The sequence below is a fragment of the Sceloporus occidentalis genome, unplaced genomic scaffold (assembly GCF_023333645.1).
Source record: "Sceloporus occidentalis isolate IW3139 unplaced genomic scaffold, rSceOcc1.0.p SCAF_1, whole genome shotgun sequence".
Classification (NCBI taxonomy): Eukaryota; Metazoa; Chordata; class Lepidosauria; order Squamata; family Phrynosomatidae; genus Sceloporus; species Sceloporus occidentalis.
In genome coordinates this window covers 123,911,338-123,931,817 of record NW_028316981.1, presented here as the reverse complement: position 1 = coordinate 123,931,817, position 20,480 = coordinate 123,911,338, and positions in this window count along the sequence as shown.

Sequence of the window (20,480 nt, the reverse complement as noted above, 5' to 3'; positions counted from 1 at the left end):
TTAAACGGGCAACTTATATTTGCGGCGTGGCAATTCTGGCGTACTGGTGCAGCAGCTTACAGACGGAGATGCGCACGTACGCCGCATATCAAAAAGAAGCGGAAAAAAGCAGCACCTTTTTAATGCCGCTTCTTCCTGCTTGGGGCGTGCGGGCGGCGCGTTCATGACGGCATTCAGGTAAGGGCCGTCTGTAGGCTCTACCTTCATGACGTCATGAATACACCCCCTTTTGCCCGTCTGTATCCCGCCTAAGAAAATTCAGCTATATAAGATATTAGGAAGGATGCCATAATATACTCTCCGACATTTCACAGATGGAAACTGTGACACATGAGGCCAAGCAACATCAGAGTGTGGTCAAGATGGTAAATAGTATTAATGAGAAAGAGCACACAAGTTAAGAGAGGCTGCAGCAGTGTGGTGGAAAGGACAGGAAGAAGCATTGAAACAAGGAGGTGTAGGGTGACGTGTAAATTTTCTGTTATATCTTAGCCTGCAAAAACGTTTCTGTTTTAATGCCTTGGCTCGCCTTGCTCATGACCTTGGCAGCTGAGCATGCTTATGGCCTTGGCATGAGAAGTGCAATAGCTACTAGACATCTATCAGGATGTATCCCAGATGATAAGTTGCTAAATAGTGATTCTCTTATCAATGTAATATGGATTGTTTAAACACTAATTGAGGGGAGTGGTGTGGTGGCACATAGTCCAGTACTGCTTTGCCTATAAAAACCCCAGTAGAATTGGCCAAAGGAGGGTTGGTGCAGATTAGGACTGCTGGCATTGGTACTGCATACGGATGGCCAGTGTTGACTACTAGGGCCCCAACAACAGAATTGGGAGGCAAGTTGTTTGGTGTGATTTATACTCAGGGGGGATACAGGCGAGTGGCTCCATGCTGCCCATCTTTACCCCGTGTCAGTGCCGTGCCAACTGCACCACGTGGCACCAATGCGTTCCCTAAAAAGAAGCTGCCTAGAGCGGCTTTTTAAAAGGAGCGCCGTAATGAAGCTCGTGCGCCCTGATGCGCCACTTCCAGCGAGTGCCGTCTGGGTGCATGGATACCTGCGCATCATCGTCATGCACCACATGTGGGTGGAGCCATGGCAAGATGGTGCACGGGCGCCGCTATTAAGGCTGGGTGCATATGGATGTGCAGCACTACGGAGCCCTTAAATCAGCCTCAGCATGGCGCTTTTGCTTGTCTGTATTGGGCCTCAGTTTGCAGCAACTGAAGGAAGCTGGGGACAAAGAGTTCTCAGTGAGAAGAGTGGAGAGAGAAGAGAGAAATTGGGACATGTTAAAAGCAGCTCAGTAAGTGGGACAGCAGAGGATAAATTGGGACTGTCCTTGCCAAATCAGAAAAGTTGGAGGGTGTACCATATGATGTAGGGCAAGGACTGTGTGGCCCTCCAATGTCACTGAACTGCAACCTCTAGGAACCACCCCAAGATTGGATATGTAATCTAGGGCTGCCTGGAACTGCAGTTCATTAACATTTAAACACATTACAACATATTGGAATATGGGACTAAATGACTTCATCAAAGAATTATCCTGCAATGAGTATGAAAGAGGTAAAAATCATCTAATAGACTTTCAAAACACTTTAATTCATTGATATAAAACACAAAACTTTGTTAAAAACTTTAAATGAAATTGCAATAGAACATCAGTGCCTACATTTAATCAAAGCTGAGTAACAACTGAATTGATAAAAACATCAATTTTGTGAAAGTACTGTGTATGATATGACATTTTTATTGTGTTTTTCTGAATTCAGCACCTAAAAATACATTAAAACTGGTAATGTTTTTTCATCACAGGTCTGAAATCAAATGTTGATTTCAAGGGCTAGTGGGGATCCTTGACAGCTTTCAGGAACTTTCAGGAATTGCATCAGTATGCAATTTTGGCCCCAAGTTTATGGCTTCTTTTTGAGAAGTGTACTTCTGTATAAAATATGGGTTGAATGGATTTCTCTCCTCCCCACAGCACTCAGAGGCTGGAAATAATGGAGAACACAAGCAATGCACTGCCATGTGAAGCACTAATTAATTGTGTGTCTTACAATTGCAGTAATTTATATTTATTTATGTATTTAGCTACAGGGCCTTTCGTTTTTATGTTGCATTTGGGAATAAGTAGACCTGCACTGAATCAGACTGAAAGATGAAACTGAAAGACAATATACTCCAAGTTCTTACTTATCACAATGGCCAATTCACTACAAGGAACCCACCTGCAAGACACAGCTATAAAATAGTTCTCCCTCTTATGTTCTCCAGCCACTGGTATTCACTGGTAAAGGTTACTACCTTTAAAGCCCTACATGGCTCAGGCCCGAGTTACTTGCATAAATGCCTGGCGCGCTTCCTCAGCGTCATGGAATCGTCAGCTCCCTCTAGCATCCTGGAATCATTCAGGGAGAGTGAATTTCCTCTTAACACAAAGTTACCATTAAGAGGAAATTCACTCTCCCTGAAGGATTCCATGACGCTAGAGGGAGCCGACGATTCCATGAAGCTAAGGGAACATGCCAGGCATTCATACACACACGCTTCCCCAATGATCCAGGGATGAGTGACAGACAGTAAGCCCTAGTGTGGTATGCTACCACCAGCATGATGTAGTGGTTTGTGCATTGGACCATGACTCTGGAGACCAGGATTCAATTCCTGTTTGACCATGAAACCCATTGGGTGGAGGAACATGGGCAAGCCACACTCTCTCAGACTCAGTGGATGGCAATGGCAATCCTCCTCTGAAGAAACTTTCCAAGAAAACCCTATGATAAGGTCATCATAAGTCAGAAGTGACTTGTAGGTACACAACACAGAGAGAAATGGAATTGCCCATTAGCTTGTCATTATGACAAAGGATAGTAGTACAGTGAAGTGATCCATATACTAATAGGAAGTACACAGCATCTTTTCACACCCATAGGATCCCTCCTAGTGGATGGCCAACCACCCAGGGCAAAAGGGAAATTAGCAGGTTTAGCTGAAGCCAGTTTAGCTAATGTACTTTATCACCACTTACTTGCAGGAAAGAAAAAAAATGGTGTATACTATGTGACACCATTATCAATACCTCTTTTCTACAAATGATGACACTGGTTTCTTGAAGATGACCAACACCCTTTCACACTACACCATTATACTGCTATGATTTCACATAATCTGTCATGGATGCATCCTATAGAAGCCTGGTATTTGCACTTTAGGGAACAGTTATTTATCAGACCTTCTTTCTTCTCACCTTCCCACTCGTGCCCTCCATTCTGGTAGTCAAAGTCTGCTGTCTCAGCCTAGGATTTCCACTGCCCCGTCCCGGCTTTGTGCCTTTTCACTTGCTGCCCCTCACGCCTGGGACCTCTTTCCCCCACAAGCATGGCTCATCACTTCTTTGACCAGTCTCAAAACTGAGTTGAAGACCATCCTGTTCAGGGAAGCGTTCCTAGGCATTGCATGATTGTTATTTGATGTTTTTAATTTGCTGCCTGCCTTATTTCATTGAACCCTTTCCTGTATGATTATGTATTATTTAATATGTATTATGCTATTATTTCATAGAATGTACACCATGGGAAGGTTTATTTTTTAATCTATTTTACTGATTGTATGTACAACACTGTGCAAATCTACAGCACTATATAAATAATAATAATAATAATAATAATAATAATAATAATAATAATAGTAGTAGTAGTATTTACAATTCTCAGCCAAAATGTTCCAGTGTACCGGTGAAATAGAAACCACAGGATTCCATAGGATGTTGTTATGGCAGTCAAATTGATTGATGATGCCTGTCTATATGTATATGGATGGGATATGCCTTTTTATTATTATTTTTATTATTTTCTTGCTATTGACACTTAAATGACTTGTGATATTTCTATAATTCTTTAAAATTCCCCTGTAATTTGGCACATGGTACAGAGTTTTATCCCATTTTATATTTCTCATTGATATGTATAGACATCATGACCATATTGTGTCTATATGGATATTTGGTCATTATTGTAGTTTATCTTTGTACTGGCTGTATGCCGTAATAAATTTTGTATTTGTATTTTGTATTTGTTGTGGCAGTTAAAATGGAATCATGGTGCAAAAATTGTGTAGTGATGTTACTAACTGGGGTGTTGCCTGGGTGCAGGGGGGGGGCTTACAGGTGGCAGGGCTAAGAGGGCACACCCCCTTACCTTGCTACTGGATGCCAGCTTACTTATGAATAATCTGGTGGCTGGCATGGAGGACTGCTCTGGGCACTCTCTCCCTGGGCACTCTCTCATGAGTAAAATGGCATGCAGCAGAGATAGGGGTGCGCTCAGTCGGGTATCACCACTCTTCTGGGGTGTTAGTCGGTATGGTCTGCACCACCTAATGATGCCACTGCTGCTCTCCTGAACTCTTATAAATAGTAGCCCATTTACTTAGTACCAAAGAACATAAGGGGAGCAAATGGCTGCCAGAGTGAAAACTGCAGAGGGTTCCTGTAACTTTACAGGTTGTGTAGAAGAGTGAATTTCAGCAGGTGTTACTTGTTACCTGGTTGTGTGACAAGCATCACCTGCTGAAATTTCCTCTTCTGCACAACCATTACAGGAGCCCTTTCCAGTTTTCACGTTGGCAATTATTTTCTTATTTCCAGCTGGGAAGACATTCCATGACCAGTCTTTCTAATTATCAATGATACAACTTCTACACAACTACTAAATATACAAGAGCTTTTTCCAGTTTTCACTTTGGCAAGGGGACTAGCCGAAAACTCAGCTCCACAATATTGAAATAGCCCTAATTTAGTTCCATATTTTGGTGCTACTAGAGATTGATGAAGAGACAGTCTCATACTTGCTTGTAAAAATGTATTACTTAAAAAAAGGGAAATATAATGTGTATAGAAGTTGTGTTCATCAGCTGATAAACAGGCTTATATGCATGAAGGCCTAATCTCTTTATTAGCTATGTTGACACTAGAAAACAACTGTTAAAAATGTGAAAAGCGCCCCTGCCCCCTAAAAAAGGTTAAATTAAATTTTAGAATTATATGTATGTATTTTTTTAAGTGACATGAGTGAAGAGCTATAGTTGCTTGCTTTGACATCTGGGATACTTAGCTCAGAATTTATGTGTCAAAAGCTTAAAAGCTTAACCTAAGCAACTTTTAAAAAAGCACTATATTTCCAACTAATTAAGTCATGTCAGCCAAATATGATTTATTTACTGCCATCAGTCATGTCTACAGCAGAATTATCTCATTTTTTTTATTTCTAATGACCTTCCCTCCCATCATTAATTTGGCTGTGAATTATTTTTAATATATCTTTTTGGCATGAAAGAAAATCAAAGCAATTTATTCAAAAAAATTAGATCAATGTAATTCTGTACTATAGCTGAATGATGGGAGTCAAAAACTAGCTTTACTCCTCTGATTTGACACATACACACACTGCCTCCCTCGGGCCCTAAAAGCTAGCAGATCCCATCCGACCTTGGAAGCTAAGCAGGATGAGCTCTGGTTAGCACTTGGATGGGAAACTGCTAACAAATACCAGGTGCTGTAGGCTATATTTCAAAGGAAGGAACTGATAAAACTACCTCTAAGGTTTCCTTGCCTAAGAAAACCCTATGAAATCCATGGGGCTGCCATAAATTGATAGGCAGCTTGAAAGCACACACACAGCTTCCTTAAGGCCTGCTCATACAAAGCTACCATGCAGGGCCTGGAAGAAAGTCTTTATACTCAACTGTATTTCTGGATTTCCTATTTTTTAACACGTCGATGTGTGTGTGTATGTGTATCAAACTGATGCATATGAAACCAGATAAGAAAAACAAACAGCTGTATGCATAATGCAAAAGGCTTTATTCCTGACATTTTTAGAGAGTTGGGTTTTTGACCAAAAGTTATTTCAGCAGGCTAGAAAGGTAAACTACTTCTTGAGATTTTGTGCCACCAGTTGGAAGGCCATGGCTTGGATGTGGCCCCCTTGTGGTCCTATTAAACATGTTCACATTGTAATTAGTTGAGCTCATATTCTTTTTGGACTTTGGATTTTATCACAAAAAGCCTGAAAACTGGAATTAGAACAAGACAGTAGCATCTGTGGCTGCACCTTGTGACACAACACTGTGCCTGTCCAGAAGCTGGGCTGTAGTTCATTCACGCCTTCTCATTGATGAGCAAAAGTCATCAATGCCTCCCAGTTATGCTGCTTTTCCACTGCTTGTTCATGTGTGATAAGTTCCTCCTGAAGTAGTTCCTACATGAGGGGAATCATGTAGGATTCTCTTCTCCCCCCTCTGCCTTGCTATTCTCAAATAGGCTGTTTTTCTTTTCTTTTTTTCAATTTTTGTTCTTTTCTAACTTGATGGATTACCATGATTGTACAATTGTGCTAAAAATAAAAATAAATGCAGACCAAAAGGCATGGTGGGAAGGGGTTAGGGCAGGGAGGTGCAGCTATGGAAGACAGTGTGTGGAAGGCAGAGGCCAAAATAGAAGCAGCACCATGGTGATTTGGAAGAGCTGTATGATAATGACTGTTCCTGACCTGGTATGTTTGCATTTTCTAGACTAACATGATTATGGTGCCTTATGAACCTGGTGTGATAAAGTCCTTTGTGTGTAGTCAATAAGTATACATATTCAAATTTAAAGGTGTACCTCAGCTTCTATGAAGTCTGTTTAGTTTGTAGTGGTTATGTGTCATCAAGTTGGCTTTGACCAAGATGCCAAGGACATCTCAGGCAGAAACTCACAACCCTGGATCAACAACTTCAGACCCCAAGTTGAGGTCCAACAAAGAGCAACCACAACAATTTCAGGTGCTCAACAAGCCATGGAGTCACTGTGCTAACACAAGCAGCATGCCTACTTGGAGAGGACAAGAAGCATCATGATCATCTTCATTTATATCTCAACTTTTCCCAAGACTGAGAACCAATATGGCTTACAAACTGAAATGATTATAATATAATGAAAAGCATACAAAAAGTCATTAAAATAAAATAAAATTATTAAGCCTATTAAAACAATTTAAAACATACACTTTGAAAAGATGTTTAAAAAACAGTTAATACAGTACCATTTAAATCCAAACAGCACTTTCTTACAGCACTGTTCTTTAAAAGTTGTCAGTTTTAAACACCTCTGTGAATCATCATCATCATCATCATCATCATCATCATCATCATGATATCAAAATCTCTGCCTGGTGACAGAAGGACAGCAAGAAGTGAACTTTTCTAGCTTCCTTAGGAGGGAGTTCCAAAGTCTAGGTGGGGATCCCTAGTTCCCTGCACCTTTTTGGGTAATGCACCCTCACCCTGTTTGTTCCCTCCTTGAGAGTGTCTACACAGCCTTTGCGAGAACAGAATGCTGTACTTGGTCTGATCCAGCAGGGCTCTATTCTTATGTAGCCAACTGAAACCCAAACAAAGTGGCCATTCTTGGAGTCATTAATTTTTGGCGGATTAATTGTCCACTTCTCTAAAGCTGGAATGGGGCTCATGTGTCATGGTGAATGTTGCCCAAAAGGATGCGTTAATCCATTGCAGCCCTGAATCCTAATAGGCTTTTTGTGCTTATGGAAAGACGAAAGTAGTTGAGTTTTAACTACAATTTATTTTTTGAAGTTTTCTTTATGTGCCTGAATGCACTATAATAGAACATTGTGTGTAGAGCTGGCTTTGCTTTGTGACCAGAAAATGAGAAAACTCTGGCATTTGTCAGTGATGCCCATGAATGGGATAATAATAATAAAATACATAATATAATTAATTTTAAAAGCTCTACATGACTGAGAAAGAACTCTCAGCTGGTGCCAAAAGGACTGGCTGGCACTTATAACAATGGACAAGGGTCAGACTTGGATTTCTCCCCAGGGAAAGTGACCACAGTTCTTCAAGAGCGAGCCTCCATGAGGAGAAAGAGAGCAAGAGAGGGAGAAAGAGTGAAAGTGATTTCAGCCAAAGCACTGCTGATGCTATTTGCATGTCGCAGCCCTCTATTATCTCCATATGAACCATATTTCTTTTTCATTCACCTAAGGGCAGATATTTCTAAAAGCTTAATTGCAGGTAGTTTGTTAGGTGATGACATTCCTGGCAGAGAGTGTTGGCCCGCAAACCTGTTGCACAGCATGGTTATTAAGGCTTTCAGATATCCTTGCATAGATCACATTTAAGTATAATTTTTACTGCCAAGTGGCGGTTTTGATGTTTAATTTGCATGAACACAGAAGACTATAGTCTAAGGAAACTAAAGTAGCTCACTTAGAATGATGTATTTGCAGTTTCAGTTGCACAGCTCAAATATGAACTTCAGCATCTTCAAGTTCGGTTGAAATGTGATGGTATGACTGGAATACCAGAAAAGGTTTCAGGAAGACTGGGTCTGAATCCTCACTTGGCCATTCAGCTAATTGGATGATCCTGGGTCTGTCACTTTCTGTCTGAATTGCCTAGCCTAACTCTCAGACAGCATGGTTTAGTCCCTTCACCTAAAAAGAGAGGTTACAAAAAACAAAACAAAAACAAAAACAAAAAAAGAGGACATAGAATTGCATAAAAATATACATGCAAATTCATGTTATAGATAAAAAAGTAATATGGAGAGACAGGATGGTGTAGTGGTTTGGAACTTGGACTAGGACTCTGGAGACTAGGATTCAAATCCCTTTTTGGCCCTGAAAAATCACTGGGTGACCTTGGGCAAGTCACAGTCTCTCAGCCTCAGAGGACAACAAAGGCAAACCCTCTCTGAACAAATCTTACCAAAACCCCACAAAACCATGATCAGTTCATCTTAGAGCTGCCACAAGACAGAAGTGACTTGAAGGCATACAAGGATAAGATCAAAATATAGAGACAAATACTATACTTAGAAAAGAAGTACAATACATGTCACAATACTCATGCAGATTGTTTTCAGATGAGTTTCCTTTCACGCTAGCTCTATGATCCCAGGTTAACTGCCATGGCAACATCCCATGTAATCCTGGGATTGGCAATTTAGGGAGGGTCATTCAGAATCCTTAGCCAGGGAGCTCTTCTCCTGCCTCTGAAAAAACTGCCAAGACTCTGTAGGGTGTAGCCATGACAATTAAAGTGGAAGCATGGCACTAATATTTTGTAACGTGAGAGGACTCCTGGTTAGACCTCTAGCTGTACCCACTAATGAGCAACTTGCTCTCCCTTCTGAGGGAGAATTCTAAATTTTAAATTGAACTTGGCTGGACCCTACCTTAAATAGAGGATTACCCTCCATAAAGCAGGGCACGTGTCTACCCTATGCACAAAGTTGCACTGAGAGTAATACGTGTGCTAGGCAACCCATAGCCACAGCCCTGAGGTCCTTGGAAGAAAGATGGATACAAATGTAATTAACAGCAATCATTCACCGTCTTCCCTTGCGGCACTATGTTCATTTAAAAGTGCTTTGGTTCTTTCTTTCAAAGGATGGAGGAATAAATATTCCTAAGGCCATGTTTTCAATCAACTGCTACAACCCCTGCCCTAAGATTGTCTTGTTTCTACATGGTTTTCTTCCTTTACAAAGATAGCCTGTATGGATTGGGGGCGGGGGGCTTGTAAGCCATGGATACCACTGTCATGTGTGGAAAAATTGGGATTTTTGCTCCTCTCCCATCACACACTGCAGCTTTCATAATTCAGAATAGATACTTATTCCCTATACCTATAAGGCTCCTGTGCTGAACAATTTCCCTTTCCCTCTTATATATGTACAGTCATTTTAATTTACAGTATTACAGTAGTTATATTTAGAGCCAGCATGGACAGTGTAGTCATCTTAGTGTTAAACTAAAACACTGGGACACCAGGGTTTGAATCCTCACTGAGCCCTGGAAACCCACTGGGGGGGGGAGGGGCTTGGGTGAGTCACACTCTCTCAGCCTCTGAGGAAGGTAATGGCAAACCACCTTTAAAGAAATCTTGCCCAGAAAACCTTGTGATAGGTTTGCAAATGACTTGAAGGCACAGAATAACAAAGTACATGAATATCTCACATGAACTCAAGGTAGCGTGTTTGACTTTCCTTCTCTCCACTTTATCCTCACAATGACTAGAGTAGACCAGGCAATGAATGAGTGGCTTAGTAGATACTTAGACCTGGATCAGTATTCCAGATCAGCACTCTAACCACTGCAACATACTGATTCCTATGTTATGGCAAATGCAAAACACTGCACTGGGAGCAGTAGGACTGCTGTTGTGTTATGGAAAAAGGCACGTTCTATTTTGTTAAATGTACTGAAAGTTTCTTTATTCAGATTATGTATCTATCTAGGCCAGTATTGTCTAATCTGCCTGGCAGCAGCTCTCCAAATGATGAAGTCTTCCTGTCATCTGCTATCCAGTCCTCTCAGTTGAAGCCACTGGAATAGGGCTTGGGATCATTTTCATGCAAAATCCCACATGTTCACCACTGAGTTATGGTCCCATCTCTGGGAGCTGAATCTCATATTATTATTCTTTTTGAGTTTCAAGACAATTTTTAATGCCCCAAAACCTTCAAATCTCATCCCAAAAACCTCAGTTGATCAAGGCTTTCTCTGCTTTGCCACTTCTTATGACTTTATATCACAGGTGAGTTGCTCCTTCCGTGATATGGGCTATTTGGAAAATGTATAATGAACCAGAGGGCTGTGCTTAATTTGCATTTTTATGCACGTATAATTTGGATGAATGTGTTGGGTACTAAACCATAGCTAATGAACATGAAGCATTTCTCTGCTGATGCCGCTGAAGCCATGAATCTTTTGACTCAGAGCCTTCTGGGTGCTGCTTCATCTTCATAATACAGCTCCTGACAACTCTGTCTTCCAGACACCAGAGCAGCCTCAGATGAGCTTGTATTTAATATCCCCAAATATTCAATGCAATGGAACAGCTCCTCAGACAAAGAAACAACATGCATTTTAAAAATGTGCACAGGTAAGTTGTCTTGCTTGCCTTCAGTTTTGTGAGCTCTTCCCAAGCTGGTTTCCTGATTTTAGGTTCTCTCTAATATGATTTTAGCTCTCCATCTAAAACTATGAGGGCTACAGACTATCTTTACTTTCAGGCTTTTGCCATCTGTTGTAGATACACAGTAAGTTTGACCAAATATGATTTATAAAAGGTTTGGCAATATACAGTCTGTTTTCCTGTTTGTGCATCCCCTTTGCACCCCAGCTACCACCTCAGTTTCCATTACTGTTGCTGCAAACATCCCATCACTTCTTCTGAGAATTGTGGCATGTGAAAAGCATGAATTTGTTTCCCTTCAAAATTGCTATCCCCATGAGCTATATTTCCTGGGGCATGCTTTCCAGTTAAATTGGTGGGGTTTTTGCAGCAGCAGAAACTTTGGTGACAGCAAGCTACTGGTGGCAGTGAAGGATGAGGCTCTGTTGGGTTCTCAGCCGGGACATGAGATCCCCAAAACTGAGCCACCTACCTTTGCATTAGGAGCATAGAAATAGCAGCTTTCATTTATATACTGCTTCATACTGCTCTAAGCAGTCTCTAAGTGGTTTACAACTGCAAGCTAATTGCCCTCAACAAGCTGGGTACTTATTTTAGTGACTTTGGAAGGATGCTAGCCTGAGTAAACCCTGAGCCCATGGCTGGGATTGAACTCACAACCTTGTGGTTTGTGGGTGAGTGGCTGCAGTATCAGCATTTAACCATTGCACCATCAGGGTCCTAAATGATCAATTTCAATCTGGTTTCAACCCAACTATGGGATGGAGTCAGCTTTGGTTATCTTGGTGGATGATCTACACAGGGAACTGGATCAGGAAAGTGTCCATGTTGGTTCTGCTGGACATCTCAGCTGCTTTTGATACCTTAAACCATGATATCATTCTGGGTTCCCTCACTGGGATGGTGTTGTGTCGTAAGCCACCTCAATCCTTTGGGAGAGGCAGGATAAAAATAAAAAGTTGTTATTATTATTATTATTATTGGTAGCATTATTATTGTGTTTTACAGTGGCTCCATTCCTTCCTGGAGTGGCGGACCCAGAAGGTGGTGCCTGGCTGTTGGCCTGTAGGGTCCCTCAGTTCTGTTTTGTCCCCCATGGGATTTAACATATACATGAAGCTGCTTGCAGAGGTTTTCTGGAGTTTGTTGGTGTGGTGCCATCTATATGTAGAGGACACAACTCTATTACTCCTTTCCACCTCAATCCAAGGAGGCTGTCCTGCTCTTCAAACATTGTCTTTCATCAGTAATGGACTGGATGAGTGTAAACAAACTGAAACTTAATCAAGACAAGACAGAGTCAGAAAGCAGATCAAGGAATAGAGATTCAACCTGTGTTAAATGGTGTTACACTCCCCCTGAAGACATAAGTTTGCAGTTTGGGTGTACTCCTGGATTCAGCCCTATATGGCTTATGTCCAGGCTATTTGGCAGACCATGTCCCTGTATGAGCCAATATGGGCTATGAGATCATCAGGAGAGGCCCTTTCCTCAGTTTACCACCATTGCAAGTGTGGTTGTTGGAGACGTTTGAGGACTTTTGTGGTGGCTGTCCCTAGACTCTGGAGCTCCATTCCCAGGGAGGTCAGAATGCCCCCCTCCCCTTCCTTGTCCTTCCATTGTCAGGCTAAAACCTTTTTATTCAGACAGGCTTTTTAAAAGAGAAAGTTTTTAAAGAATGGGGTGGAAGGTACTGTATTGTTTTAACTGAACTAATTTTAAGAGCTTTTTATCTTTGTAACTGCATTTTATTTTTTTAACTGTGAATGGTTTTAATACTGTAAATAGTTTAATTCTATTTTAATGTGCATTTTTGTCTGATTGTATTGCTCTTTTCAGTTGTGAGCCACTTTGAATCCCAATTTTGGGAAAAAGCAGGATAGAAATAAATATGATGATGATGGTGGTGGTGGTGGTGATGATGATGATCTACTTTGACCCTGCCAGGGATCATGCACATACATTTCATGACTGAAGAACAGCAGGAAAGGGAAACCATCTTGAGAAAAGGTATTTCTGAAAATGAGCTTGTCCTCTCAAGAGACATATTTTTCTCCCTTGACATACATTCTTGCCATCAGCTAAAGGAGCCCATCTTCAAGATGCTTACTGCTGCTTAAAACAAATCTCGAGGCAAAGAGAATGTAATTTTCTTCACCAGACCTGGCTTTCAGTTGCCTGAACAGTTATTCTTAGACAACCCCATTATTAAAAGCACCGCTGGAGAGTTCACCCTAACATAACAGCAGTTGACCCAGAGAGCAAGTATTGGATAAATAATAAATGGGAATAATAAAGTATCAATGAGTGGTATCTATAGCTGGCATCTGTTTTTCTGTTGGCCTGCAGCCATGCTGCTATGGGCTGCATTTCTGTGAGTGAAACAAGGTCAGGCTGGGTCAGTACTTGGATGGAGAGAATGAGGCAGATTCTCAACATCTGGGAGCTCTTTGCTTATAAGCTACTTGCTGAAGTTGAGAGAAACAAAAGTAATACACATGAAATGAACTTCACAAATTACAAAGGTTTGGAAGACTAGAGGCTGCAATCTACAGATAATACTTGCCTTGAATGATGTACATTACTGGAAATCCACTCTGTTCAGATAACAGTTAGATACATATTTCAATATATTTATGGGGTGACAAATTGCAGAAGGCACCACTGTTATGTGTGTACTGGAAAAGTGGGTATGTGAAAAGCAAAACAAAACCCAGTCCACAATAATCTCATGCACAAATGTGCTCTTTTAATGTCCTTCAATAAAGAATGGGCTTTAAAAATAAACCTAGCTGATAGTATTCTTTGGCACATGATAAGAAATGTCAAGGGCAGAAAGAAATACTACATATCAAAGAAGCTTAGTGAATGGGACTTGTTGCTATTAGTGTCACCTGGAAAGGTAACTTGCTGAATTGCTCACTACTAACAATTTACTGATACTATTGTAGCTCTGGAAAATACAGGAAAGTGGCTAATTCAGATAGTGTACCTTGAAAGTTCTAGGAAAAATGTGAAAGACATTGCAAAGCAATCCTTCCTGGCTGCTGCTCCTGGTAGCCTTCCTCTTCTCCCTCTTCTTACTCAGACAGGCAGCCTGTGCTCACACACACACAGAAATAATTGACAGATAGAAAATACATTAAGGAGCAGCATTGTGTAGCGGTTTGAGCACTGGATTAATTTTGTGGAGTATGAAGACAGAAATACTTCTTTATTTGTACTTTCTTGGACCATGTGTAAACATTGTTAATGGACAGAATGTGGAAGATAGAGTGAATGTACATGTTATTCATTACAAGATTTATATTCACCTTATAGACCATCTGAAGCCTGGCATGTCAAAAAAGGCCCAAGAACATATATCTTGCTCAAAACTGTATGTAGGTTAATGCTGTTCCAGTGATCAAGGTTTGCAAACTTGCCAAGAGAAGAAGTAGACTAATTTGGAAAGTAGACTCAGGAAGCATCCAGGCCTTATAGAATCAGTACTACCTGAGTCAAAAATGTCAGTGTGGATATTTACTTAGGAGCTGGATGGCTAAGGAACACTTTGGTCTTGTCAGCGAGGCTGAAAGTTAACAGGAATGAGATCTAGTTTCCACACAAACAGAATCTTCCACCATCTGTCCTCTGCTCAGAAAGGGAAGTAGCCATTTGTATCCAGTGACTGCATGTAACCTGAAAGGAACTGATGAATGGGAGAGGGAACCTTTGACCTCCAGGTCACTCAAGGTTTTTGCACTATGTAGAGGCTAAAATGCAAAACCTGGGTTGTTAACAAGGGCCTTCCTTCAAAATGTGCCTGCCACCTCCAGAACAGCGAGGCAGATTACTTCCCTCTGTCCTTTCACTATGTAATCATGGAATCAGTAAACTGGAAGGAATTCCAAGGGTTATCTTCTGTGTCCCCCTCTCCATGCAGGCATCAACAGCTAAAGCACCAAATGAGCTTCTTCAGATTACCTTCACTTCATTCCTCAGGGATAGACATAGATTATCTTTTTGTTGGGCTGTTAAACTCTAACTAAAGAAGCTCACAAATAGCACCTCAACATTTTCTACCCTATTTATGGGAAGAATAATTTTACAAAAAACAAAACAAAAAACCCCCACTAAACAATTGATTCCAATTCACTTGCCATGACAACACCACATGGGACTCTTTTATTTGCATTCAAAGGAGGGATATTTAGAATTCTTTGCCAAAGAGATCCTCAAATGATTCACCAAACTATAAATCCCAGGATTCCATAGAATTATATCATGGCAGTTAAAGTGAAATCATAGCACTATCACTGTGTAGTATAGAACTGGGACAAGAAATTCTGCAACAGTCTCCCAGTAGTGGTGACAGCAGCAACTGTGTTGGTAATCTGGCTGCCATTTGGCATTTGCCATAGCACACAGGAATTGTTGTTGCTCTGAGCAAAGAGTCATGGGCGTGTTACAGACCGCCTGTTTGGGGCGGCCTGTAGGCGCTCCTTTCCCTGCTGGATCGGGGCCTCAGCTGCCAGAACGGCAGCCTCCAAGGCCCCAATCCACCGCTTTCCAGGCCGCGGGGAAGCGGCAAAAAGCTGCTTCCCAGGGACCTGGAAAGGGGTGTCCTTGGAGCTTCATGCCCCAAGAACACCCGATCGCGGCGGGGAGGAGGAGAAAGGGGCCGCTTGGCCCCTTTCTCCCTTGCGTCGCTGGCGCAGCCGTCTAAAGGCTGTGCCAGAGACACAAACCGCAGAAGCAGCTCCATTTCGGAGCTCCTTTGTGCGCCACGGAAAAGGCGCTCTATACGCCCTCACGTGGCGCAAAGACATCACGTCCGTGCCACCCTGTTTGGAGGCGATGCGTTCGTGACGTCGTAATGGCGGCCCCCGTGTGGAACGGCCGCCACCATTTTGTACGTCCTGGGGACATATTGGGGTTAGGTGTGTGCATAAGGCATGCACTTTGCCTAACCCTAGTATGTCCCCAGGACGTACTTTACGCCTGTTTGTAACGGGCCATAGAGTCAGAGAATCACAGAGCTGGAAGGGGTCTCATGGGCCATTGAGTCCAACCCCCTCTGAATTTATGATTTCCAGCTAAAGCTTCCGCAGAAGGTAGCTGTACAGTCTCTCACACTTGAAGTATTTAAAGAGTGCAGTCATGTCATCTCTCAGTCTTCTCTCCACTAAGCTGAAGAAGCCCAGCTCCTTCAGTATCTCCTCATAAGTTTTGTTCTCCATACCTCTTATCATCATTGTTGCCATTCTTTGAACCTGCTCCAGTTTGTCTATGGGGTTATACACACAGCCCTGAAGGGGCAGCCTGGAGCTGCCCCTGTTACTGCCAGATTGGGGCCATGGTAACCGTCCACTGCAGCCCACAAGCGGCTCCTTTTTGCACCCTGCAAAAGGTGCCATAGGCCTGTTACAGACTGCCAAAATAAAGCTGCTTCGCGTCTCTTTGGAGGTATGCTTTTAAATGATGCATGCATCCGAAGAATCCGGAAGCTGCACCAAAGCTGCACTCCAGTGCTTAGGAATGGAGTGTGGCTTTGGTGCGACCTCCGGACTCTTAGGACCCATGCATCATTTAAATCGCATACCTCCAAAGAGACCCGAAGCAGCTTTATTTTGGCAGTCTGTAACAGGCCATAGCTATGTTGTTATGGCTTGGTAGCGCTCCTTCAGAACTGTGTTGTATTTACACAGCACTGGAGGAGCCCCATGATGCCATGTGCCGTGCGGTGCAGAGCGCAACATCATGCCTCCCTGGAGTGGAGCTAGGGTGTGTGTCATGGAGCCACTATGCTCCAACACCGCCCCCAAGCTGCCCCAATCTGCTGGTCTGCACAGCCTCTACATCTTTCTTAAAATGATGTACCCAGAACCGGAGGCTAGAAGTGGTGATAACCATTTCAAAAAGGAAATATAGAATGCTTCATGAAGCTTCTGCAAAAATATTATTTGATCAGTAGAGTGAAATTTACATAACTTCAAAGTAGATGGTAAAGACAGTGAAATAGTCAAAAGATTTTCTGTACGATCGCTCACTCATAAATCAAAATGGAATATGTAGCCAAGAAAACAGAAGAAACTAAAACTAGAAAGGGCAGCAATGAAGGAACCAGAAAAGATGCTCAAGTGCAACAATATATCATTAAATAGTGAAGTCAGAATCATCAATTCCATAGTATTCCCAATTTTTATGCCTGGTTGTGAAAATAGGAGAGTGAAAAAAGTCTATCAGAAGAGAATCGAGTCATTAAAATGTGATACTAAAGGTTCAACAGATATCATGGCTTGCAAAAAAAGACCAATAAATATGTCTAAGAGCAAATCAAGTGTGAATTCTCTTTATTAGCCTAAATGACTACACTCGAGGCTATTGTGTTTTGGACACATCATAAGATGACATGGCTCATTGAATAATATGATAATGCTCAGTAAAGTAGAAGGCAGTAGGGGAAAAAAGAAGACTACATTACACATGTCTTAATTCAATCAAGCAAGCATACTCTGATTTTGTAAGAGCTGAGCAGGACTGTTAGACTCAGGCTTTGTCTGCACTGGCCAGGATACTCCAGGGGCACCCCAGAATATCCTGGCTCCACAGCTCCCCCAACCTGCTTCCCTTACCCTGCCTTCTGTTCCCACACTGTGGTAGCTGTCTGTACAGGCATCCCACTGGGCTGACTGGGACATCTGCTGCCACCATGGGTTGCTCATTTCTGAGGTCAGAACAAGGCACCCAGTAATGAGCACAAGGCTAGGAGCCTCGTTCTGACCTCAGAATGAAAGACCTGTAGTGGTGGTGGATGTGTTGGGTGGCCCAATGGAACACCCATGCAAATAGCCACTGTGGTGCAGGAAAGGAGGGCTCCAGATCTTCTGGGAAGATCCAGAGCAAAAGGTATACTTTAAAAAAAAAAAAAGTTTTAAGGCTATAATACCCTGGTTCTGCTGTGGGACATGCCAGATGTTTTCCAGACAGCTTGCACCAGAGCCAGGGGTGCATTGACTGAACAGGACAATACCAGAACAGGAATGGAGGTGGAAATGGGCCTCTTGGCCCATGCGGACAAAGGCCCAGGCTCTTGGAGGTGACTCATTCATAGCACCACCATATGTTGAAGCTGACTTAGTTGCACATAACAACAAATGGGGTGAGAAAAAAAAATCACCCTTTTGGATTTCACCTGACCTCTGATCAGACTATGCAGAGAGAAGGCTGCAAGGAGATAAGAGTTATAAGCTGGAAGTTACCATACTTTCTTGCACTTACATTGCCACTGGACTTGAAGAGTTTTCTTCTTCACATGTATAGAAAAGCTGTCATGATGCAGTATGTTTAACCACTTTTCACATTCAGTGAGAATATTCAAGACCTTATTTTGTCTTGCTGTCACTTAGCTGTGTGGATCAAGCTCTTTATATTCTGAGAGCTTCTTTGTTATATGGCAAATACTCTACAGAAGCAAACAGGTGGGCATTATCCAATTGGAGATTCTTTTGAGTATGCTTTGTAGAAATGAATGGAAGCCACATAAATAAATCTCATTTTCCATCTTTCAGGCCACCAAGATTCTGAAGCACAATTAGCAAAATATATAGGGGAACATTTCCTCTTTAATTAGAGTTGTTGCTCTCATTTGACACTGTGGACATTTTTAATAGAGCCAAATGTACCATGTTGCGGGAATAGTAACCCTACATTTTTTTTAAAAATATGTCATGAGCTTGATAAAAACATAAATTATCTGTGCTGCTACTGTTTGTGATCTGTGCTATTGTTGTTGATGGAGTTTCCAAATACGAGTATTTGTACATAATCATGTCTTGTAAATATCTTAATTAAGAATCCATCACATCTGGTAGAATAAATTTTGGCTTAGATGAAGGGGATGGATTAGGATAAGATTTAGGGATATATTTAAACTGCAAACTGCATTTCAAGTTTAGAATGCTAAAAGGATTAAAGCCCAGCGACTGGCAAAGACTGAGCCATCTGACAGCTACTTGATTTAATGTACCAAGTTGCATGTAATTACTTCCAAGAGAGATGGGAAGGATTTAGAAATCAGTAGGTACTACTAATTAACTCTTTGAGGACTGTAGTACACATGCTTGTGTTCAAAAAATAATGCCAGCAGGTGCATGAACAGCAGTGGAACAGGCTTGATTCTCCATATGTTTTTGGGTGTGGCACAATTGGTGAAGATTTGAAAACACCCAAAAGCATTTCACATCCATCTCAGATGGCCTACATTATGATTTTGTAGCACAGGAGCCCTTCACACATATAGCTTGTGTGTAATGTTATGTGTGAAGGATTAATGGCAGAGATGTGAAGGATGTAGGACTCACTTGGCATTATCAGTATCTTTCTAGGTCATGCAGTTCTGTATGAAATTGTCTTCCCAGATGATATTTAGACATAGTAACTGAGCTACTTCCATCCCATAGAGATACAACTCTGGAAGCAGTCTTGAATAATCCAGCACAAACTGAGTTAATCCAGCACATAACAGGTTGAGGTTGAAAGGACCTGTTGTTGCTGAGCTTTTAAAAAGCATGGGAAGAAGGGTTACAACTCATTTGTGCTTTCTTTCCAATCAGCAGCTCAGATTTAGAAGATTTAAGGTGAGAGTAGATGAAGCTTTAAGTTTTTAAACTTTATGCTGCTCTTCCTACTGTTGCAAACTGCTTTGGAGCAGCTCCAATAGACTTAACAGCAGGTCTACCTGGCCAAGACTTGACAGCAGGTCGGCAAAGGCAGGCTTAATGCTGAACATGAAGAAAACCAATATAATGACTATGAAGGCCCTACATTCATTCAAACTAGATAATGAGGAATTCAAAATAATAAAAGAATTTCTGTACCTTGGATCAAGCACTGATTAGAAAAGAGATTGAAGTCAAGAGATCAGAAGAAGACTAGGAATGGGAGGGGCCTCTATGAAAGAAACAGAAAAGATTCTAAAGCATATACAACTGAGCAGAAAAGTTAGAATCATCCAAGCTACTGTATTCCCCATACGTGAGAGCTGAGCAGTGAAGAAAGCAGACAAGAAGAAAATCAATTCATTTGAGATGTGGTGCTGCAGAAGAGTACTGAGGATACCATGGACAGCCAGAAAGACAAACAAATGGGTCCTTAAACAGACCAAGCCTGAAATCTCCCTGGAAGTCAAGATGATAAAATTAAGGCCACATGAGAAGGCATGACTCATTGGAAAAGACAACAACAACAACAACAACAACAACAATGATAGATTTTATTTATATCCCACCTTTCCAATTATTTAGATTTTATTTATATCCAGCCTTCTCAATATTTTTCAATATTGCTAGGAAAGATAGAGGAAAGTAGAAAGAGAGGAAAACTGTATGCCACATAGATTGGGGAGGTCACAGGTATGAATTTACAGGACCTAAGCAGTGCAGTGCAGGACAGCGGGGCTTGGAGATGTCTCATCCATGGGGTTGCCACAAGTAGGATT